The sequence below is a fragment of the Esox lucius genome, chromosome 11, assembly GCF_011004845.1.
Source record: "Esox lucius isolate fEsoLuc1 chromosome 11, fEsoLuc1.pri, whole genome shotgun sequence".
Taxonomy (NCBI): domain Eukaryota; kingdom Metazoa; phylum Chordata; class Actinopteri; order Esociformes; family Esocidae; genus Esox; species Esox lucius.
This window is the reverse complement of record NC_047579.1, coordinates 46949558-46971088: the sequence shown is the minus strand read 5'-3', so window position 1 is coordinate 46971088 and position 21531 is coordinate 46949558. Positions and strand designations below refer to the sequence as shown.

At 44.3% G+C, this 21531-nt stretch overlaps 1 long non-coding RNA gene across 1 annotated transcript; it reads right to left on the bottom strand.

Moving 5' to 3' along the window:
* Positions 1-5494: 5494 nt before the first annotated feature.
* Positions 5495-10859, bottom strand: LOC109616289. Its single transcript, XR_002197401.3, has 2 exons — positions 10640-10859; positions 5495-6967 (listed from the first exon to the last, which is right to left on the bottom strand). It is a non-coding gene; the product is annotated as an uncharacterized LOC109616289 (long non-coding RNA).
* Between the last annotated feature and the right edge of the window lie 10672 nt (positions 10860-21531).

Here is a 21531-nt window from a genome sequence, read left to right as displayed (position 1 = left end):
TTTCTTGTTGAATAACACAAATGGAGCCATAATGTCAATCAGAGCTGTGTGCCTTGCATGCACTGAGACCGAGACTGAGGAAGACCATGAGGAGTTCAGTCTGAAAATGACTCTCAGCTTTTATGCCTGCCAGCTGGACTGAAGATTTAATATGATGTGAGTCATGCCATTAAATCCATGCCCAACAAAAGTCAAAGCAGAGATAGAGCAGCAGATAGAGCTGCCACTGCAACACACACTTACACCAGGGAAACTGTTCTGATAGGGAGAGGCAATCCATGGACACATGGGACAGAATGCGTAGATTGGGCCAGGAAGAGCAAAGGAGTCATCCCTCTGTGGAATTATGCGAACTTCCCTTGTGAAGAACTGACTGCTGGGAAATGTACAAGACAGGTCCCCGTCATAACCAAGCCTGTACAAGCTGAGATCTCCATCACCCCACCCAATCAGACGAAGGCTGTCTTTCTCTACGTGTGTCTGTATGTTCATGTGTGTGTATATGTGGGTCTGTGTTCTGGGTGAGGGTGTGTAAGTCTCTGTGTTTGTGTAACTCTGTGTGTGTGCGTGCATGGATACATGCGCCTGTGTGTGACCGAATGCTGTGGTGGTATGGAAGTGTTTTGTGACAACTGACCAAGCTGTGATCCTGGAAAACATCCAGTGTTTATCTCCAAAGTCAGAGTTTGGCAACAGTGCAGCGGATGTGAAAAATGCTCCATAAAGTGACGCCCAACGCTGCTAGCTAACACAAAAGAAAGACACTTAAATTATGGGCTCACACGAACTCCTCTTATAGGGCTATCAGAGATCACATTAACTTAAAGCAGATTGGTGGAGATGCAGTCGATCTGATGGTTTTATTAAGACTCAATAGGAAAACTGAAACAACAACAAGCTGTGTCTGTGTGGGTGTTTGGAAAATGCTGTGGGCTTTGTTCAGTTTCTGTTGCGTAGGAGGTTCTGCTGCTGATATAAACATATTTGACCTGTGATTTGAATTAATGTGAAAATGGTTCAAAGGGCAGCACATAAAAAAAAAGTTACACTCATGTCCGTTTTGTGTAACACAAACACACGTCACATAAACACACTGTACACATGTCGTTGCCTAAGGGACACTATGTATATTTGACGGTTAAGCACCTTCCCACTTCTTTGTGCCTTCGCAACAAACGGAAACAGTATGGCTGTTTCGTTGTCTCAGAGTGGATGCTGTTCAGTCTGAATTATTGTAATCAGTTGGATATTTACTAACTGCTTTCATTTTCTCTTATACTGTTAGAATCACTGGTGGTTGTCAAGGAGCTATTGGCAGAGGTTCATGTATGTGGTTAGTTGAAGTGTCGTTGGATGAAGCTTTAATGATTTCATGTGGCAAAAGAGTTGGATGTTGCTTAGTTTGAGCTTTTGTACAGTGTACATACAGTATTTACAGTGTCTTGCAAATGTATTTAGACCCCTGGCCAATTCTCTCAAAATAGTGAATTACAAATGATAGACTGAAATATTTTCCTTTCTTTCTTTTTACTGGCATGTTTATTTTGACAATGAAGTGGTTAAAACCGGCGGAAAGAGTTCCTTCCTATATGATATCATCTATGCTGCGATCATCCATGTGCACCTGAGGCACTGGCCAGACTGCTGAAGCCCCTCCGGCCACGCTCTCCTCATTCCTCACTGGCATAATTCGCTCCTCACCTCTCACTCCGTGTTCCAAATGAAAACCCTGCAATCACAAGCAGTTTCCGGTTTCAACCATTAAATCGGTGTTCCTCCACGACCCTCTTTTACAGAACCCTTTTGGATCCCAGCTCTTTGCAACCCACAAGGTTCCTCCAGGCACCATGAGTGTCTTCGGCTGATTACGTGAGCCAGTGATAATGCTAGTTACCTGATCACATGGCTCTTTAAGCCCTCAGCTCAAATAGCCCAGTTGGACTCATGGGCTGTTCTGTTTTTGAGAAACGGATCGTACCGGTGGGGATAGACAAAGGGAAGTGTGTAACCCAATGCAAAGGGGCAGGCAGGGGGAAGTGACTGTTCATTAGCTTACAACCTCCTACAGCTCATTGATTTAACAGCCATGGGTGAAATATAGCTAGATCCCTGGCCTTAGGGATGCCGTGTCCCTAACCTCCTGACTCCAAAAGGCTTGAATTCCAAGAAAAGTTGGAGTGAAGTCCTGGCCTGTGCTTTATAAATCAATGCTAGACTCCCCCAGCCATAACCTGTTTCAAAGGGGCCAGGCAAGATACATCCACACCCCATCCTCTTCTCCAACCATGGAAGGCACCCTAGCAAAAGCTAGTGGAGATGATATCCTCAACCTCTCTGTGTAAGGGTATTGCGGTTTATGTATTTTATTTTTATAATTTATCATGAAATTGAAAGTGTTTGTTAGCAAACTGTCTGTATGTAGATGTGTGTGTATGTGTATGTGTGTGTGGATGTATGAGTGGATGTGTGTGTGGATGATGTGTGTGTGGATGTATGTGTGTGTGTGTGTGTGTGTGGATGTATGTGTGGATGTGTGTGTGTGGACGTGTGTGTGGATGTGTGTGCGGATGATGTGTGTGTGGATGTGTGTGTGTGGACATGTATGTGGATGTGTGTGTGTGTGTGGATGTAGCTCTGGGCATTCAACATTAGCATAATCTACTGGAAAATAATCCTAGTGTTACAATGTTCATTTTTTTGTTTAATATATTTTATTATGTCTTATTTCCATAAATGCTTTCTAATCACTCAGTTATCTCTAATGTTTGAAATGTTTGAACAGACACCCTACATAAACCCCCAAAGAGCAAGCAATAACATGCTGAAGCACAGTTGCAAGGAAACCCTCCCTGTTCTCCCACTGTTACAAGAATAAACAGATGGCCTAACCTCAATGCCTAACCTAATATAGGCTAATCTCAATGGATTTACCTGGATCTCAAGCTTTGGGTACAAACACAGATGTGTTGACCACTGCACAGCTTGGTTTGGCAAGCAGATTTCCATGTACAAACAAGCAAGCACACGTGTTAATGGATTTATATACACTACCTTTAAAAAAAATATATATATATATATATATATATATATATGGCTTTTTCTTTGCAGAGTTGAACAGATTGAACAGATTAAGATGGGCAAAAGAACACAGACACTGGACAGGGGAAGAACTCCTAGAAGGCCAGCATCCCAAAGTCGCCTCTTTGTTGACATTGGCACTGGTGTTTTGTGGGTGCTATTTAATGAAGCTGCCAGTTGAGGACCTGTGAGCCATCTGTTTCTTAAACTGGACACTGATGTACTTGTCTTCTTGCTCAGTTGTGCACTCCCACTCCTCTGTCAATTCTGGTTAGAGACAGTTTGCGCTGTTCTGTGAAGGGAGTTGTACACAGCATTGTACAAAATCTTCAGTTTCTGGCAATTTGTTGCATAGAATAGCCATCATTTCTCAGAACAACAATAGATTAATGAGTTTCAGAAGAAAGTTTTTTGTTTCTTGCCATTTTGAGTCTGTACTCAGCATCTTGTGAAAAGCCAATTTTCTATATAAAAACTAAGAAAGCACACATGTTCATGGACATTTTAGGTCTCTGCGTGGGCCAATCAACATCATGTACGTTCCCCACAGTAAGACACATAATACACCCAATTTTTCAAAAAATCTGCCAACGAGGACCAGACAAATCACCTCTGACAAACAAAACAGACGGCAGTCACTCTGAACAGTAAATACAACCATGGTGTCTGTCTGTCAGCCGGGGGCACCACAGTGACATCAGTCATGTTCATCCAATCAGATGCAACATAGACCATATTTATCAATGACAAGACAATTTAACAATATTTGAGGGGATATTTGCTTGAAATAAGTGAAATAATCTGCAAGTGGAACAAGAAAAAATATACGATATTCAAGGCATATTTTCTAAAAACAAGCAGTATAATCTAGCTTGTTAAGAAAACTATTCCACATTTTAAGGATGGTAGGGCTTTTAACCGGACAATAAGATAAATATTCCTCGCTAAGGCATATATTTTATGCAGCGTAGTTGCAAAAAAGGGGTCATTGTTACTCTTTTATAGCCCACAATCCGCTGTGGTGTCTATTCATCCTCTACTGGCTGAGGCATCTGCTATCTCTAACAGCCATCAACCAGCAGGGAAAAGTGAGAAATAATTAAGAAATAGTTGACTCAGATCAGAAAAATGACACTGGTGTCTTTACCTGGTAAGCAGTCAGTGGACAAGGTTTGACATGCTTTGGTTTAGATTTGCTTGGCCGGTTGTTATATATATATGTGTGTGTGTGTGTGTGTGTGTGTGTGCATGTGTGTGTGTGTCTGCATGCACATGCATGACTGTGCATGTTTTTCCAAATAATGAAAAGGAAAGACTTTGATACAACCCAACCCATGAGCCATGTGAGTGAGGGACCTGTCTGCACATGTCCATTAGGCTGCCGTGAAGAGGTTGGTGCATTCATCTGCAGTGTTGGCTCGTTCACATGTGACTGACACATTCATCAAAGGGCAGCAGTTCTGTTCTGGGACAGACGGAGGCTTTTAAACTCACTAACAATGTTGTTAACTTACTGAGATTGTGCTCTCTGTTGAAGGCGTGCTGTTGGTGGTGTTAGAACTGTTTCAGTGCCAGGGTGAGTCAGTATCTCAAAAGATTATGTCACTCAATTACATTTTTCACCTGCATACACCATACAATAATTTAAAATAAATCTCTGAAGTGAATCTGAGAACAAGTCAGGTGTATCTAAATATACTTATCGCAGTGTGAACACTATCATAGTGATCTAGTACTGCTGTGGGTTCCTCTGTTGCAGTCCCTTGGCCTCCCGGGTCCTTAAGGGAAGCCCCTTTCATCTTCTTCTCTCCCGTCCATCTCCTTCTCGAACTCTCTTTCTTCTTTCCTACACCTTTAAGGTGGCTGCAAGCATCAGGTTTTTGAGACAGCGGATTGCTTCAGAAAGCAGGAGAAATAGCCAAGAGCAAGGACTCTCCACAGTTTGGACAATCATCACAGAACTGTGCAAAGCTATCTGGATTTTGTGGCCCTCAACAACTACCTTTGTACCACAGAAACTACAGGGATGGACATCAGTCATCGATATGGTACATCAGCGCTACATTTGTCCACCACTCCACACCTCATGAGGATTTGCGACCAGGAGAGTGGAGACAAGCTGGCAAGCCACACTAGCTGGCTCATGTTTGCTTCCTATGGGCGATACCTCTGTGGCTGCAATTCAATATATAAAGCATGCAGACATGGTTGTGTAGTTTAGTTCATTTAGTTATTGTCCCATTAAACATTAGAATGGGGAGGATGTGGGCTCTAAGCAACTACGACCACAGTATGGCTGTTTGAGTTAAGCTTACAGGACTGAAATACCTACAAACATTGGTGTGCAGAAGGGCATTTCTGAACACACATGTCTAACTTTGACCCAGATGGAGGCAAAAGGGTGTCCTACTCAAAACTAGTTTCAAGGTTTATTTGTCAAATGCACTGAACAACAAAGCATCATCCTGCACAATGAAATTATTGTGACGTGGCCTACGTGGACCTAATCTGCACACCTAATAAAGTTAGATACGTGGACCAAATACACACACCTAATAAAGTTAGATACGTGGACCAAATACACACACCTAATAAAGTTAAATACATGGACCTAATACACAGACCTAATAAAGTTAGATACATGGACCTAATACACAGACCTAATAAAGTTAAATACATGGACCTAATACACAGACCTAATAAAGTTAGATACATGGACCTAATACACAGACCTAATAAAGTTAAATACATGGATCTAAAACACAGACCTAATAAAGTTAGATACATGGACCAAATACACAGACCTAATAAAGTTAAATACATGGACCTAATACACAGACCTAATAAAGTTAAATACATGGACCTAATACACAGACCTAATTAAGTTAAATACATGGACCTAATACACAGACCTAATAAAGTTTAATACATGGACCTAATACACAGACCTAATAAAGTTAAACACATGGACCTAATACACAGACCTAATAAAGTTAAATACATGGATCTAATACACAGACCTAATAAAGTTAGATACATGGATCTAATACACAGACCTAATAAAGTTAGATACATGGACCAAATACACAGACCTAATAAAGTTATATATGTGGACTTAATACACAGACCTAATAAAGTTATATATGTGGACTTAATACACAGACCTAATAAAGTTATATATGTGGACTTAATACACAGACCTAATAAAGTTATATATGTGGACTTAATACACAGACCTAATAAAGTTATATATGTGGACTTAATACACAGACCTAATAAAGTTATATATGTGGACTTAATACACAGACCTAATAAAGTTATATATGTGGACTTAATACACAGACCTAATAAAGTTATATATGTGGACTTAATACACAGACCTAATAATGTTAGATACGTGGACCAAATACACACACCTAATAAAGTTAAATACATGGACTTAATACACAGACCTAATAAAGTTAAATACATGGACTTAATACACAGACCTAATAAAGTTAGATACATGGATTTAATACACAGACCTAATAAAGTTAAATACATGGACCTAATACACAGACCTAATAAAGTTAGATACGTGTCTGGTGAATGTATCTTTGGCAAGTAAATAAACCAAATGCAAACATTACACATTTATTTAAGATATAAAAAACAATACAAGGTCCATTGAAATGTGGAATGGCAGTGCTGAAAGGATCCCCAGCCATCGTCCTCATCGGGCCACTGGTGCTGGATGGAGGAGGAGGGAGGAAGTCGAGGCGCTTGCAGGTCAGGGGTGCACCACCAGGCGTTGGGGAGACAGGACTGGACACTGAAGAGGGATTGAGGTGACAGACTACCTGTAGATCGGGCCCCCATTTGGGCTGTCTGATATGACATCCTCCAACACCTAAAAGCAGATGGCAAATAGATTATAACACATAAACGTGTCAGTGCAACCAGCAGGGTAATGCACACGTTTGATATAGCCATGCTAATTACCATGATGATACATGCACAGAATGCTCTGTGTTGAACGGTTGAAATGTTAGCTTGGCAGTTTTTCTGCCTTCGTGATTCTCTTGCACCACTCGCTTCAAGCAGTGTTCTCTGTAAGTTACTGTAATTGCAATAATCCCATTAGCAATAGGAAGTGCGTATTACACCAACAAAGGCTATGATTGGACGCAGGGAGTTTTCAACAGAGATCTGCCCCTCGTTCTTTCTTTCACCAATTCGCTTCACCTTGGATGCCAGCTGGGAGCATGTTCTGTGACATATCACTTGATCTGTGATTAATGGGGAGAAAGCCTCGCTAGGAAACAATCCCAGGTCTGTTTAGCTGCTATTTCCGTTGGTCCAGGCACTTTGTCCCAAAGCGTGTGCCCGGATGAAGAGAGAATCTGTTATTAAACACATTCATAAATTGCAATGGAAACGTCCTGATAATATTGCATTGATTGAGTGCACCTCACTCCTGCTACCACAATGACGGTCAAAGTTGAACTGGGGATTCTTACTGTTTTGGATGTTTTACACTAGGGGCTTGAAAACAATGACATTCCTAAAGTAGGCAAATGTTTTATAATAATCCTGTCATCAAAGATACTGAGATTGATGGCAATGACCAAACCTTCAACATCACGCATTGACGATGCATTGAGCAGAATTTACTGCCCACTAGTGTCTGTGTTCGGATGTTTGAACCTGCCATGCTAACAGGGCTGGTTCTAGGCATATGCGACATAAGCGATCGCTTAGGGCCCCCGACCGCTGGGGGCCCCAAACCACTAGGAAGCCCCTGACTTTCATCTGACCTGCGGCCTTATGTCTTGGACACTCGGGTGAAGGGAGGGGCGGAGCTATCAACTGATCACCACCTGGTGGTGAGTTGGATCCGATGGCGGGGGAGGAAGCTGGACAGACTCGGCAGGCCCAAGCGTACTGTAAGGGTCTGCTGGGAACGTCTGGCCGAGTCTCCTGTCAGAGAGATCTTTAACTCCCACCTCCGGCAGAGCTTCGACTGGATCCCGAGGGAGGCTGGAGATATTGAGTCCGAGTGGACCATGTTCTTCACCGCCATTGTCGAAGCGGCCGCTCGGAGCTGTGGCCGTAAGGTCTCCGGTGCCTGTCGAGGCGGCAATCCCCGAACCCGGTGGTGGACACCGGAAGTAAGGGATGCTGTCAAGCTGAAGAAGGAGTCCTATCAGGCCTGGTTGGCTTGTGGGACTCCTGAGGCAGCTGACGGGTACCGACAGGCCAAGCGGACTGCAGCCTGGGTGGTTGTGGAGGCAAAAACTCAGGCCTGGGAGGAGTTCGGTGAGGCCATGGAGAAGGACTATCGGCTGGCCTCGAAGAGATTCTGGCAAACCGTCCGGCGCCTCAGGAGAGGGAAACAGTGCCCTACCAACGCTGTTTACAGTAGAGGTGGGCAGCTGCTGACCTCAACTGGGGATGTCGTCGGGCGGTGGAAGGAGTACTTCGAGGATCTCCTCAATCCCGCCGTCACGTCTTCCATTGAGGAAGCAGAGGATGAGGGCTCAGAGGTGGACTCGTCCATCACCCGGGCTGAAGTCACAGAGGTGGTTAAGAAACTCCTCGGTGGCAAGGCACCGGGGGTGGATGAGATCCGCCCTGAGTACCTCAAGTCTCTGGATGTTGTGGGGCTGTCTTGGTTGACACGCCTGTGCAACATCGCGTGGCGGTCGGGGACAGTGCCTCTGGGATGGCAGACCGGGGTGGTAGTCCCTCTTTTTAAGAAAGGGGACCGGAGGGTGTGTTCCAACTGTAGGAGGAACAGTGTGGTTTTCGTCCAGGCCGTGGAACACTGGACCAGAAAATAACAGATTTCACGTAACTAGCTAGGATTGCTAAAAGTAGTGCTTCTCTGAATGGTGCTTCTCAAACCTGCCAATGTACAACCCCATGTGTTTTAGCCTCTAGTGACAGACAGTAGGGCCCATGTGTTTTAGCCTCTAGAGACAGACGGTAGAGCCCATGTGTTTTAACCTCTAGTGACAGATGGTAGAGCCCATGTGTTTTAGCCTCTAGAGACAGACGGTAGAGCCCATGTGTTTTAGCCTCTAGTGACAGACGGTAGAGCCCATGTGTTTAAGCCTCTACTGACAAACGTTAGAGCCCATGGGTTTAGCCTCTAGTGACAAACGTTAGAGCCCATTTGTTTTAGCCTCCTTCCTAGCGAACGCGACTCCCATGCCAGAGGACCTGGGTCTGAGTAGGACCGTTACACCAGTAACAAGCTTCAAAAAAGTTGGGGCAGGGGCATGTTTACCACTGAGTTGCATCACTTCTTCTTTTAAACTGTAAGTGTTTGTGAACTGAGGAGACCAATTGCTGTAGTTCTGAAAGTGAAATGTATTCACATTCTTGGTTGATAAAGGACTTCAACAGTTCAGGGTTCCCTCTGTCATATTTTTTGTTTAATTATAAGCCAAATGTTTGCAATGGGTGACAGGTCCCCAGAATCGTGTCTGGTTTTAATCCAGACCATCCAATATTGATTTTGTCCTTTGCATACAGAGATTTCTCCGGATTCTCTGAATCTTTAAATTATATTGTGTACCATAGAGGATGAGATCCCCAAACTAGATTTTACATTGAGAAATGTTATTCTTAAATTGTTGTACTATTTGCCCACGCAGTCTCAGCCTTTACACAGAGTGGTGAACCCCACCCTATCTTTCCTCTTCCAGAAAGTCTCATCCTCTCTTGGATGCTCATTTTATACCCAATCTTGTTACAGACCTGTTTCTAATTAAGCTAATTAGTTGTGTGATATTCCACCAGGATTTTAGCATTACACAACCTTTCCAGTATTTGTTGCCTGTCCCAGCATTTTTGAAACATGTTGCTGGCATCAAATGCAAGGTGGGCATATACAGCTCAGAAAGAAATTAAGAGACCACTGCACCTTTTTCTTTCCTTTCCAAAAAAGTCAAAAAGGAACGTTTTGAGTGAGGAACAGAAGCGTTCAATTTGTAGTGGTCTCTTAATTTTAACCCTTCTGTTCCTCACTCAAAACCTTCCTTTTCGACTTTTTTGGAAAGGAAAGAAAAAGTGCAGTGGTCTCTTCATTTTTTCCAGAGCTGTATTCTTCAAGAAACAATAACAGTTCTCAGTTTCAACATTTGATATATTGTCTTTGTACTACGTACAATAAAATACAGGCATAAATGATTTGCTAACCATTAACATTCGTTTTTATTTGCATTTTACACAGCGTTCCAACGTTTTTGGAAACGGAGTTGTAAATGCAAATGCAATGGAAATGATTATGCAAACGTAGACAATTCTATCTAACGTTTTATTCTCTCTCACACAATGTGAACAAGCCCTATGTTAAGCATGCACGGCCCTGCACACTCCACCAAGGAACAACTCCAGCAGAGAGACGCACTTCAGTTATCCTAAACAGACCTGAAACCACACCCCCCCCCTCCCTTGTTTCTGCCCTCTGTCTGACTTCTGTGACCTTGGAGGCACCAGGCACCCAGCGACCGCTTATCTCTTGCTGCCAATCCCCCTCTGACCCTGCTCTCACATGGAAATGCTCCCGCCTTACCTCCCTCACTAAAACCGGCCCCGCTGTCTCCTCCTCGTTATTTACTCCATCAGGAACCTTTAGTGACACTCGTGGCTCTCGGCTTGACGTCTCCTGTGCTATTCTCCTGCCTCCTTGACCTGATTCTGACCAGCACTCCGGCATATCAGATAATGTCATTAGACAGCGAGGGGGGTTATGATAATTGGACAATCTTATGGCAGTAAGTGCCTCGCTTGGTTTCTTGCCAGTAAGAGGTAAAAATGTACGAAACCTTAATTCCCCCCGCTTGGCCAATGGTTGGTCTTGCGACATCCTGGTCTGAGGATGTGTGAGGGAGGGCAGTTCATTTTCGGCTGTGGGTCTGAATGTTCTCTTTGTACAAGAGATGAGTTCATAGTGTATCTGAATGTCCTCCCAGTCTGCTAGCTGGTTCCTATCTTAGTCATTACATTCACCGTGGCAGGCAGACAGACAGAGAGAGAGTCTGAGCGGGAGAGAGTGAAAGACTTCACATGAGCGGTTGAAAAAAAGGCAGAAAGTGCTGGTTCTGTGGAACTGATGACATTCACTTCCTAAAACATGACGCCCAGTGTTTATTGTCTCTCCTTATCACTGCACGACTGTGTCTCTGCAATTAGCATATCTCTGAGAGATAGAGAGTGAAGGAGCATGTTGCTGCTGCCTTCTGTTCCACCGACTTCTGTGTGTGTGTGTGTGTGTGTGTGTGAGAATGCCCTTCAGTAGTGTGTGTGTCAGAATGAGCAGTGCCATGGAAATGGAAACATGACAGATGTGTTATAGAGGCGACAGAGAAGGACCATGAGAATGACTGGGGAGATTGGCAGGGACTCAGACACAGTGTATCCTACTGTCTCTTGTTTCCATCCCTCCCTCGCATCTGGGCACAGACCCACCAGTGTCCCTGCAGGCAGTGCGCTCAGACTCACCAGCCTCTCAGTGAACAGTGTCTACCGCCCCCCCCCACCATCTTTCCCCCTTAGTTCCCTGGCCTGCTTCCCTCTACTGGGAAAGTTCTGTCTGTTATTCTCCTTTCCTTGAAGCTGCTGTTTACTGCTTCCTGGCAGTGCTTCAGGCTTTGTGTGTTGTGGGCGGGAGTGGCCAGGCCTCGGCTCAGTCCTCCGGAGAGGCAGTGTGTGTTTGGACCCCAGCAGTAGAAGGCCAAACCTGCCGGCAACAAACGTGTACAGACTTACTGCCGATTGCCCTGGAGAATGAGGGTAGGAGGAAATTCAGGCGTGTGAAATTCTATTTGCGTGGGTGTGCACGTCTGGATGACTTTGTTCTTGTCAGGTTGCACTTGCATGCGAAGTGATTCCACAGGATCTTGTTGCCGGTACTCTCACTATGCAGAATCGATCTGATGTGAATGTCTGCTCTCAGCTCTCAGCTCACAACACCACGCTGAATGAAACACAGGCTCTGATCAATAGTGGGAACCTCACAGCTCTCTCTGTCCCTCTCATTATTCTCTCTCATGTTGTCTTGTAGGCTTGATCTGCTGATAAGGTAACGATTTATACAGGCTTAACCCTTTGGCTGCACAATATGTATACATTTTATATAGAAAAATTATTATTGAAAATATTACTTTACTAATGCAATCATATTCAAATTGTAATGACCAATGGCTTTCATACTATCTGACCTAAAAGTTGGGTTGAGTAAATGAAATGGGACATATTTGGAATGTACTAATCTAATCTCACCATAGGACCAGTTCCAAAGAAGTTCCAATGACGTTTAACAAACACCAGGCACTGACATTTGTCTCGATGATTAGAGGCTTTTTTTCTGGCAAGATGTCAAAATAGATTGTTGGCATGGAGGTGACATCTAGTTAGAGTTTTGGGGCCCTGGTGACCCCACAATTCAACCGACAATTATCCTCCTCACTGTCCATGGGAGGAAAAAACACATTCCTCGTTTTCCAGACAGGTCTCTTTACAATATTTTCAGGCACGTAGCTATTTCTTTAATAGAAATTGCCTAATTTATTAAGATCAATCTTCTGTTTCATTTCATTTTGGTGCTTTCTGACGTCCTATTTTATGATGTATTTTATATTTCTTTCTTTCTTTGATTTATTTAGTTTTTACATGCCTATTTTGCTATCTTTTACCAATCGTAATGCAAGTTCTGGCACTATCAGAGGAATAACCTCTAAATGTAACAATCTGCTGATGACGGATAATGCAAGTTCTTGTGCTGCTGTTTAGACATCGATCTAGTGTATTATCTCACAAAAGGACTGATTAATTTATCCAAGCGCTGGAGTGCAAGGATTGATATACCGGGGTGGTTCAGTAAAAAGTTATGGTAACTGTTATTCATTGAGGATGAATATAAAATGCATGCACAGACATGGCATAAATGTCCCCCTGGAGAGAACCAAGTAAGACATTGATGCAATGGTTCATCCTAGCATTGGAATGCAAGAATTGAGATAACGGCGTGTTGAAGTTCATGTACAGTCCCCCTGGAGACAGCTGGTTTAGAGAAATGTAACAATCTGACTGATTTAATTCTATTGCTTTTAAAAAAAAAAAAAATTGAACATTGAACTGCTTATATGTATAAATTGTGCTTTCTAAATAAACTTGCTTGCTAAGGGAGTTTGGCATTTTTGGCACCCCATAGCTACCTATCGCCTCACCCAGTAAACAGAATGTCATGTACGACCACTTGAAGATGCATTGTAGGATTTTAGCAAATAACAAACAATCAATCAATCAATAAGTGTATAATCAATAAATAGGTTGTGTAGATGGTGTGTAGATGGTAAATGTATAGCGTGGGGTCACGGTTGTGTTGATGGCAAATGTGTAGCGTGGGGTCACGGTTGTGTTGATGGCAAATGTGTAGCGTGGGGTCACGGTTGTGTTGATGGCAAATGTGTAGCGTGGGGTCACGGTTGTGTTGATGGTAAATGTGTAGCGTGGGGTCACGGTTATATAGATGGTAAATGTGTGGCGTGGGGTCACGGTTGTGTTGATGGCAAATGTGTAGCGTGGGGTCACGGTTGTGTTGATGGCAAATGTGTAGCGTGGGGTCACGGTTGTGTTGATGGCAAATGTGTAGCGTGGGGTCACGGTTGTGTTGATGGTAAATGTGTAGCGTGGGGTCACGGTTATATAGATGGTAAATGTGTGGCGTGGGGTCACGGTTATATAGATGGTAAATGTGTAGCATGGGGTCATGGTTATATAGATGGTAAATGTGTAGCGTGGGGTCATGTTTATATAGATGGTAAATGTGTAGCGTGGGGTCATGGTTATATAGATGGTAAATGTGTAGCGTGGGGTCATGGTTATATAGAAGGTAAATGTGTAGCGTGGGGTCATGGTTATATAGATGGTAAATGTGTAGCGTGGGGTCATGGTTATATAGATGGTAAATGTGTAGCGTGGGGTCACGGTTGTGTTGATGGTAAATGTGTAGCGTGGGGTCATGGTTATATAGATGGTAAATGTGTAGCGTGGGGTCACGGTTATATAGATGGTAAATGTGTAGCGTGGGGTCACGGTTGTGTTGATGGTAAATGTGTAGCGTGGGGTCACGGTTGTGTTGATGGTAAATGTGTAGCGTGGGGTCACGGTTGTGTTGATGGTAAATGTGTAGCGTGGGGTCACGGTTGTGTTGATGGTAAATGTGTAGCGTGGGGTCCAGCTGAAGTCTGCCGGATTTCACAAGTTGTGTAATATTACTTGGATTGGCTGAGACATTCTTGGAGGAAGCATCAACGTATCTATCGCAATCTGCCTGTGGGTTTTCACAAAGGAAAAAAACACACACTGTGGCACACTGTGGCACGACAAGCTGTTGAATATGTCTCTTTATCTTCAAACATGCACCCAACATTTTATAAGACAATTATACAATGTTGATTATGTTGATTTACCTCACAATGCTCTAAAACAAGGTCTCCTGCTTCTAATCTGAATAAAATAAATGAGTAATTTCTGGGGTAGAATTCCACCTAAAGAAATATTATCCATAGGCTGTTATCATTAATCAATAAAACACTATAATCCTTTTGGATTTAACCATTTGATTGTATTAGAGGATGTTTGTGATTCTGATGGTACATTTCAGATGAAAAACATTTACCAGTATTCAGTATGAAGGACAACTTTGGGTTTTCCAATGAAGCTGTATTCTATTTTAATCTACTTACTGTGTGTCACGTAGTATGTGAATCAAAACACTTCCACTGGGTTTGGTGTTAAACACCTCCCAGACATCAAATGTCATACAGTGTTCTCTGCTTTTCATCGTTTTTGTTTTGTCAGTGATTTTGTGTGCGTGTGTATTTTTGTGTGTGTGTTCTTGTGCATGAGGTGTGGAGTGAAATCTCCCCCCTGCTTTCCTCTGTTGATCTGGCGGTTGTCCAGCTGGGTGTGTTGCTGCTGTCTGATGAGAAGCAGCTGGGTAATAGTTGATTCAGCATTGCCCAAGTATTGCCTAAGGTTTCCTCTGAAGTCATCAGAATACTGCATTAGCAACCTGGCTCGAAAGTGCAAGTAGCCGGGTTCCTCAACTGACTTGGGAGAGAAAGGCTTCCAGTCGTTTCAGGTCTCTCCCTGATTATACAACGTATTGATGATTAACTAGCCTGACTTGGGTTTCAGTGAAACACATATACTGCCTATAGCATGTTTTAATATCATCTGTTGTTTGTTCCAGTTCATATTTTATGTCTCGTTGAAATTCCTCTGTTTCAGTCCTTCCTCCACTACATGGTTTTACTTCCACGGTGCCATCTAGAAGAGATCCACTGTGACGGACACCTGGACCAGGATCTAGATTCTAATGTAGTTAAAACACTAGTCATAATTTAATCATGAACACCACTAAAACTCATTTGGGTTAGAGGCCTGTACACCCTCTGGTTTCCTAACTCCCCCAGCCCCCTCAACCCCTTTCCCGAATAAAATATTGAGGGAAGTGTGGGATTACATTCACAAGAGGAGGAACACAAGACCCTGACTTCCTGCCCAGTGATGAGGTCATTGGTCTCTAAGGGAGTGTCTGCTAAATGCCTGCTCAATAACAGCCGATCAACGGATGGCAGGGAAGAAAGTATGGAGGGATGGAGGAGACAGAAGTTGTGGAAGATGGAGGGAGTTGGAAGAAAGGGAGGCTGGAGGGAAAAACTGAGGTGGAAGAGGAAGACGTGGAGGAGGGAGAGGAGGAGGAGAGGAGAACAATGGTTGGCACAGACATAAAGAGGGGAGCAATAGAGAAGGTGGAGGAGGCAGAAGTGGAGAGGAATTGGGCTGCCGGCAGAGAGATGAGGGAGAGCACTGGAGGGGGATGAAGGAGGGAGAGTTTTAGGAGGGATTTGGGTGGAGGAGGGAGAGGTGGAGAGGAGTAGGGTGGTTGACACAGACACGAACGGGAGAGCACTAGAGGAGTTGGAGGAAGGAGATAGGTGGAGAAGTTAGGAGTGGAGAGGAGTAGGACTGTTGGCAGAGGGAAGAGGAGAGCGTTGGAGGAGGTGGAGGGGGTAAAAAGGCTGGGCAGGAGGAGGCAGGTTTAATGTCTAGCGCCTGTCTCCAGCTTGCCCCGGGCACTTGGCCTAGTACAGCATGTTCTCATGTTCTGAAGAAGGCTCTGCTAACTCTTAAAAATGGACTCCAAGGGGGTGGGGGTGTGAACGCTATGCAGCCAGGAGAATCTCACGAGGTCGGGAGGCAAGTTCCAGAGTTGGCTGAGGGATTCTCCTCTTTCCATTCATCACAAATGGCTGTGCAATAGTGAACAGCTCTTTGAGTTGAGTCTAGGGGACTGCGGCATCTGCGATCAGTGTTGTGATCTATGATAGAGCTGTAGTCCAGTGTACCCAGCATGCTTCGTCTCACCCAGAGGCCTGCCTTGTATCTCACAACAACGTTGAATCTGGAACATATCCATGACAACCCCTAACCCCTATAGTTCCTTTGAACCAGTGTGCACTGGCTGCCCACTGGCTCACCCGAATGACACCTGTTGTATCATCACCCCCCCCCCCCTCCACCCCCACCCCCCCTCTGAAAGTCTGGTTGATACACTACATGTGTGTTTCTGACCGGAGTGCCGCCTTCCCCCTTGTCTTGCTGAAAGTCATGTTCTGTATTGGCCGGCAGTAGCTGTCTTTTTCCCCATCCCAGCTGGCTTTGGCAGGACTGGTGACAGCGGAACACCTGGTGTACCCTGCCTCAGGTCTGCTGCGCGGGACTGGGCTAAGCGGGGTGGTCCAGGTTAGCTGGGGATGGGGCTGAGCTGGGCTAGACTGGGCTAAGCGGGGTGGTCCAGGTTAGCTGGGGATGGGGCTGAGCTGGGCTAAGCGGGGTGGTCCAGGTTAGCTGGGGATGGGGCTGAGCTGGGCTAGACTGGGCTAAGTGGGGTGGTCCAGGTTAGCTGGGGATGGGGCTGAGCTGGGCTGGACTGGGCTAAGTGGGGTGGTCCAGGTTAGCTGGGGATGGGGCTGAGCTGGGCTGGACTGGGCTAAGTGTTGTGCTCCAGGTTAGCTGGGGTTAGCTGGGGTGTGAGGTAAATTGGGCTAGGCTATGTGGGATTAGATGGGGCTGAGCTAGGCTATACTGTGGGGTGTGAGCTAAGTTGGGCTAGGCTATGTGGGGTTAGATGGGGCCGGGCTAGGCTGGGACTGGTGGAGGTCGGACGTGGGATAAGAGTCTCTTTCTCTCTCCCCTGTAACAAACTCACACAGAGCCATCTTGTTTCTAACCCAGGCCCAGATGGAACTGTTCTGTTGCCAAGGATCCTGATCTCTACATTTCCTCTCCCAGTGAGAAGGCCATTCTTCAAATGACTTGTGAGGACAAAGACTTACATACAGTACACTGCATGGCAGATTATCACACACTTCTCTGCCTATGTACACACCGTTGCTATAACCCCTGATCTTTATCGTGTCCCCCTTTATTCCCTTCACCCTTCACCTTTTCACCCTTCACCCTTCACCATTCACCCTTCACCCTTCACCCTTCACCCTCTGCTCTCTTTCATGCTTTCATACATTTACTGACCCACAAAGAAACAGTGGTTGTTGATGTACCTCTCTCTACCTTTTTTTCTTATTAATTTAGACAACACACATGTGTATGGACCCGCGTGCACACGCGCAACACCCCCACATTCTTCCCCCTTTCCTTCCCCCTTGTCTCACCCCTGTGCAGTAAGAGAGTAATGGCTTCCAGATGCTGTATATTCTCCACCCCTTAACCTAGTTTGGAGGTGCCCCAAGTCTCTGGGCGTTGATGGTGCCCAGGAGGCCTCTGTGAGTGGGAGTGGCCAGGAGCCCCTTTCATGCTCCCACTGAGCCGGTCGTAAAGTTCTTTTTACTTCTTTCCCTTTCAGAAAATAATCTCTGACCTGTCATCCCTTTGGGCCAGTCAGAAGGGTTCGCTACATACACCTCATTCTGGTAGTATTTCCCTACACAGATAAGCTCAAAAGCATATGTGAAAACCCCAGTGCTCTCCTTTCTCCAGATGGTTAGTGACGGTCTTATAGAGTTTCCAAATGTCTGCGTCCACAGGATAAAGGGCTTTGGTTATTGGCTGTAACTATTGTGGGGGTATCTCTTTACCTTGGTCTGCTACTCAGTAGGGGGCCTTCATTCCTCCCACCTTTCTCTCTTGGTGTATCGGACAGTCTGGAATGATTAACATCCATCCACCGTAGAAGATCAATAGCAAGTCACTTTAGTCTTGCAAGCCTACTTGTATTAGTGTGTCCTCCCTCCCACCCTGGGGGCCGGTATGAAAACACGTGTCAAAAGCAAACACTCAACAGCTCCTTTAAAGACCCTCTGGGTAGAATTGTCTGTTAAATTACTTAAATTACTTAAAAAAAACATATTTTCATCCTTAGGTTCTTACAGGTCCCCGGTGTGGAACCTCAGAAGGGCCCAGGTCATGGCAGAGACGTTCTCTTATAACTGGGGTATGAAGACATGGTATATGACTGGGGAATGGAGACATGGTATATGACTGTGATATGAAGACATGGCATATGACTGGGGTATGGAGACATGGTATATAACTGGGGTATGGAGACATGGTTTATGACTGGGGTATGGAGACATGGTATATGACTGGGGTATGAACACATGGTATATGACTGGGGTATAGAGACATGGTATATGACTGGAGAATAGAGACATGGTATATAACTGGGGTATGGAGACATGGTATATAACTGGGGTATGAAGACATGGTATATAACTGGGGTATAGAGACATGGTATATGACTGGAGAATAGAGACATGGTATATGACTGGAGAATAGAGACATGGTATATAACTGGGGTATGGAGACATGGTATATAACTGGGGTATGGAGACATGGTATATAACTGGGGTATAGAGACATGGTATATGACTGGAGAATAGAGACATGGTATATGACTGGAGAATAGAGACATGGTATATAACTGGGGTATGGAGACATGGTATATAACTGGGGTATGGAGACATGGTATATAACTGTGGTATAGAGACATGGTATATGACTGGAGAATAGAGACATGGTATATGACTGGAGAATAGAGACATGGTATATAACTGGGGTATGGAGACATGGTATATGATTGGGGTATAGAGACATGGTATATGACTGGAGAATAGAGACATGGTATATAACTGGGGTATGGAGACATGGAAGGAGAAGACACAGCAACATCTTGGCAGGCAAGAGAGGGCCAGGTCCGGGCGGAGGACGAGCCGTTCTATGAGAATGTGTCCATCTGCAGCATAGGCTAAAGCGCACCCAAAACAAACAGACTAAAATTAAACCACAAAGACAGCCAAGATCCATGTTTAAAGTACTGACAGAGGATTAACGTGTTATACCATCTGTAAAGATCTTTTCTTTGGTCTAAAACCCACCACAATATAGCCAACGGTCTGACTAAACCATTGAGGCACATAATGTTGTCATGTACTGTAATAATTCACTATTGTTGCTTATCTATTATCAGGCAGAAATGTCGTTACAGTGGCTCGATTCCTCTCTGGAAATAATGTAGGTTTTACATCATCTCAGGTTCTGGTTGCATAAACATCTTCTCTCTTGAACATTTGGAGGGAATAAATGTTATGGGCGCTGGGTTTCATTTATGATTCAATGTTGTTTTTCTCAAGGATTTCTCCTCACAGCACAATTTGTATACACTATCTTCCAGATGCTTACATCTCCATCTCTTCTTCAGATAAATAATTTCCTGATTAATCGCGTTTTCTGCCCTGTGTCCCACTGAGGCATTATCTGCAGCTCTGTGTTTATATCACGGCCGTGTTTGTTGACAGAGAGAAGAAGGGCCTATTTTCCAAGGGCTTCACTTAGAGGGGAAAGGCTAGGACCACAACAGAGACGATGTTTGCCCTTCGCTGCTAATAGTGATGAATGCAAGGTGAATGTAAGAACAGGAAGTTGTGTGTGTGTGTGCATGTGTGCATGCATGCATGCATGCATGCATGCACTCTGACATTACTAATTGTATCCCTGTGTGGTTCCTGACCTCAGAGTGTCTGTCTTGGGTCACCAGTGTGGATGTTTTCCAAATCTGTAACCACCTTCTCCCCTCTTCTCCATATACACCCTCATTACAAAAAGGTTGCTGATGACATATAAGAAAAACATTTATTATTCCCCAGGATAATAAACACCCTAATGACACAGAATGTTTTTTAGCATCTGGTTAGAGGTTGTTTGATATGATGAAAGAGACTGCCATCTAGTGGTGATATCCACCCTACCGCAAAGACTGAACGCATGCCTGATCATTGTCCTGGTCAACCACCAGGAGAGCTCTTGTATAGCCCTGTCTTGAACTATTGTTCACCCTACCCACAAAGAGAGTCAAACATGACAAATTGATCCCCACAAGTTTTGTGACCAGTGTCCACTAGAAACAAAATGATATTTCTGGCTTAGGTGGTTGGTTAGTTACAAGTAACAATTAGGCATGCTGTTAAATTCTTTTAGGATCATAGATAATGAGTAATCTTGAGGGTTTGGAGTGAGCCACTCAGAAAACGTGTGAGGAAAGTGTTAGAAATGGTCAACAAGAGCAAGTAGGAGAGGCAATTTCTGATCATCTGTGTTCTCTGCTTGGAAGTATGAAGTGTGAATGTGACAATTGCTTATTGGAGCACAGTGCAATTTGATCCCGTATCTGACCTCAAACCAAAAGCCTACATGTGCCCAACTCCCAAGAGCCAGTGAGCCAGCTACAGTTTGTGTTGGAGTGTTGCCTCCAACACTAAGGAAATGATAACATCCGGCAGTTGTGTTGTTTAACTTCATTCATTATATATTTTAGGCCATTTAACACCAGTTACACTAATGCTACTACTAATAAACCATATATTCCAAACTTACTTCAGCTACCACATTTGTTTCTTTTTAATGACAGTTAATATGAAACCTCGATTTAATTAAAGACATTGCGTTTTACACACAGTGATTACAACACACATTCCTACTTTCCTACGCAATGTCCAGTTCCTTTGACTCCTCAATTTTAGGTTGTACCTTAGCTTCTTAATGTTATAGAGACGAGCTACAGAAATATTTTCAGTTGCATCTCCCCTAACATCCCCCATCCCAACCATTAGATGTTGGCGCACCTCCTAGGTGGAGAACCCACAGATTAGAAGAGAGAGGAGGGGTAACTCAGATCCCAGAGAAACAGGAGCACTCTCCCATGTCGCAGCTCCCCTTTCCCTTATCCAATTCATCTGAATGTGGGGGAGGAGAGGGGGAGTATTTTTCTTTGCAGCAGACGGTTGTTTCACAGCATACATATATAACTAGAGAGCCATTTCCCAGAACAGAGAGGATTTCTAAATTCTGCTAAGAATTTATATATTAGAAAGAAATTGT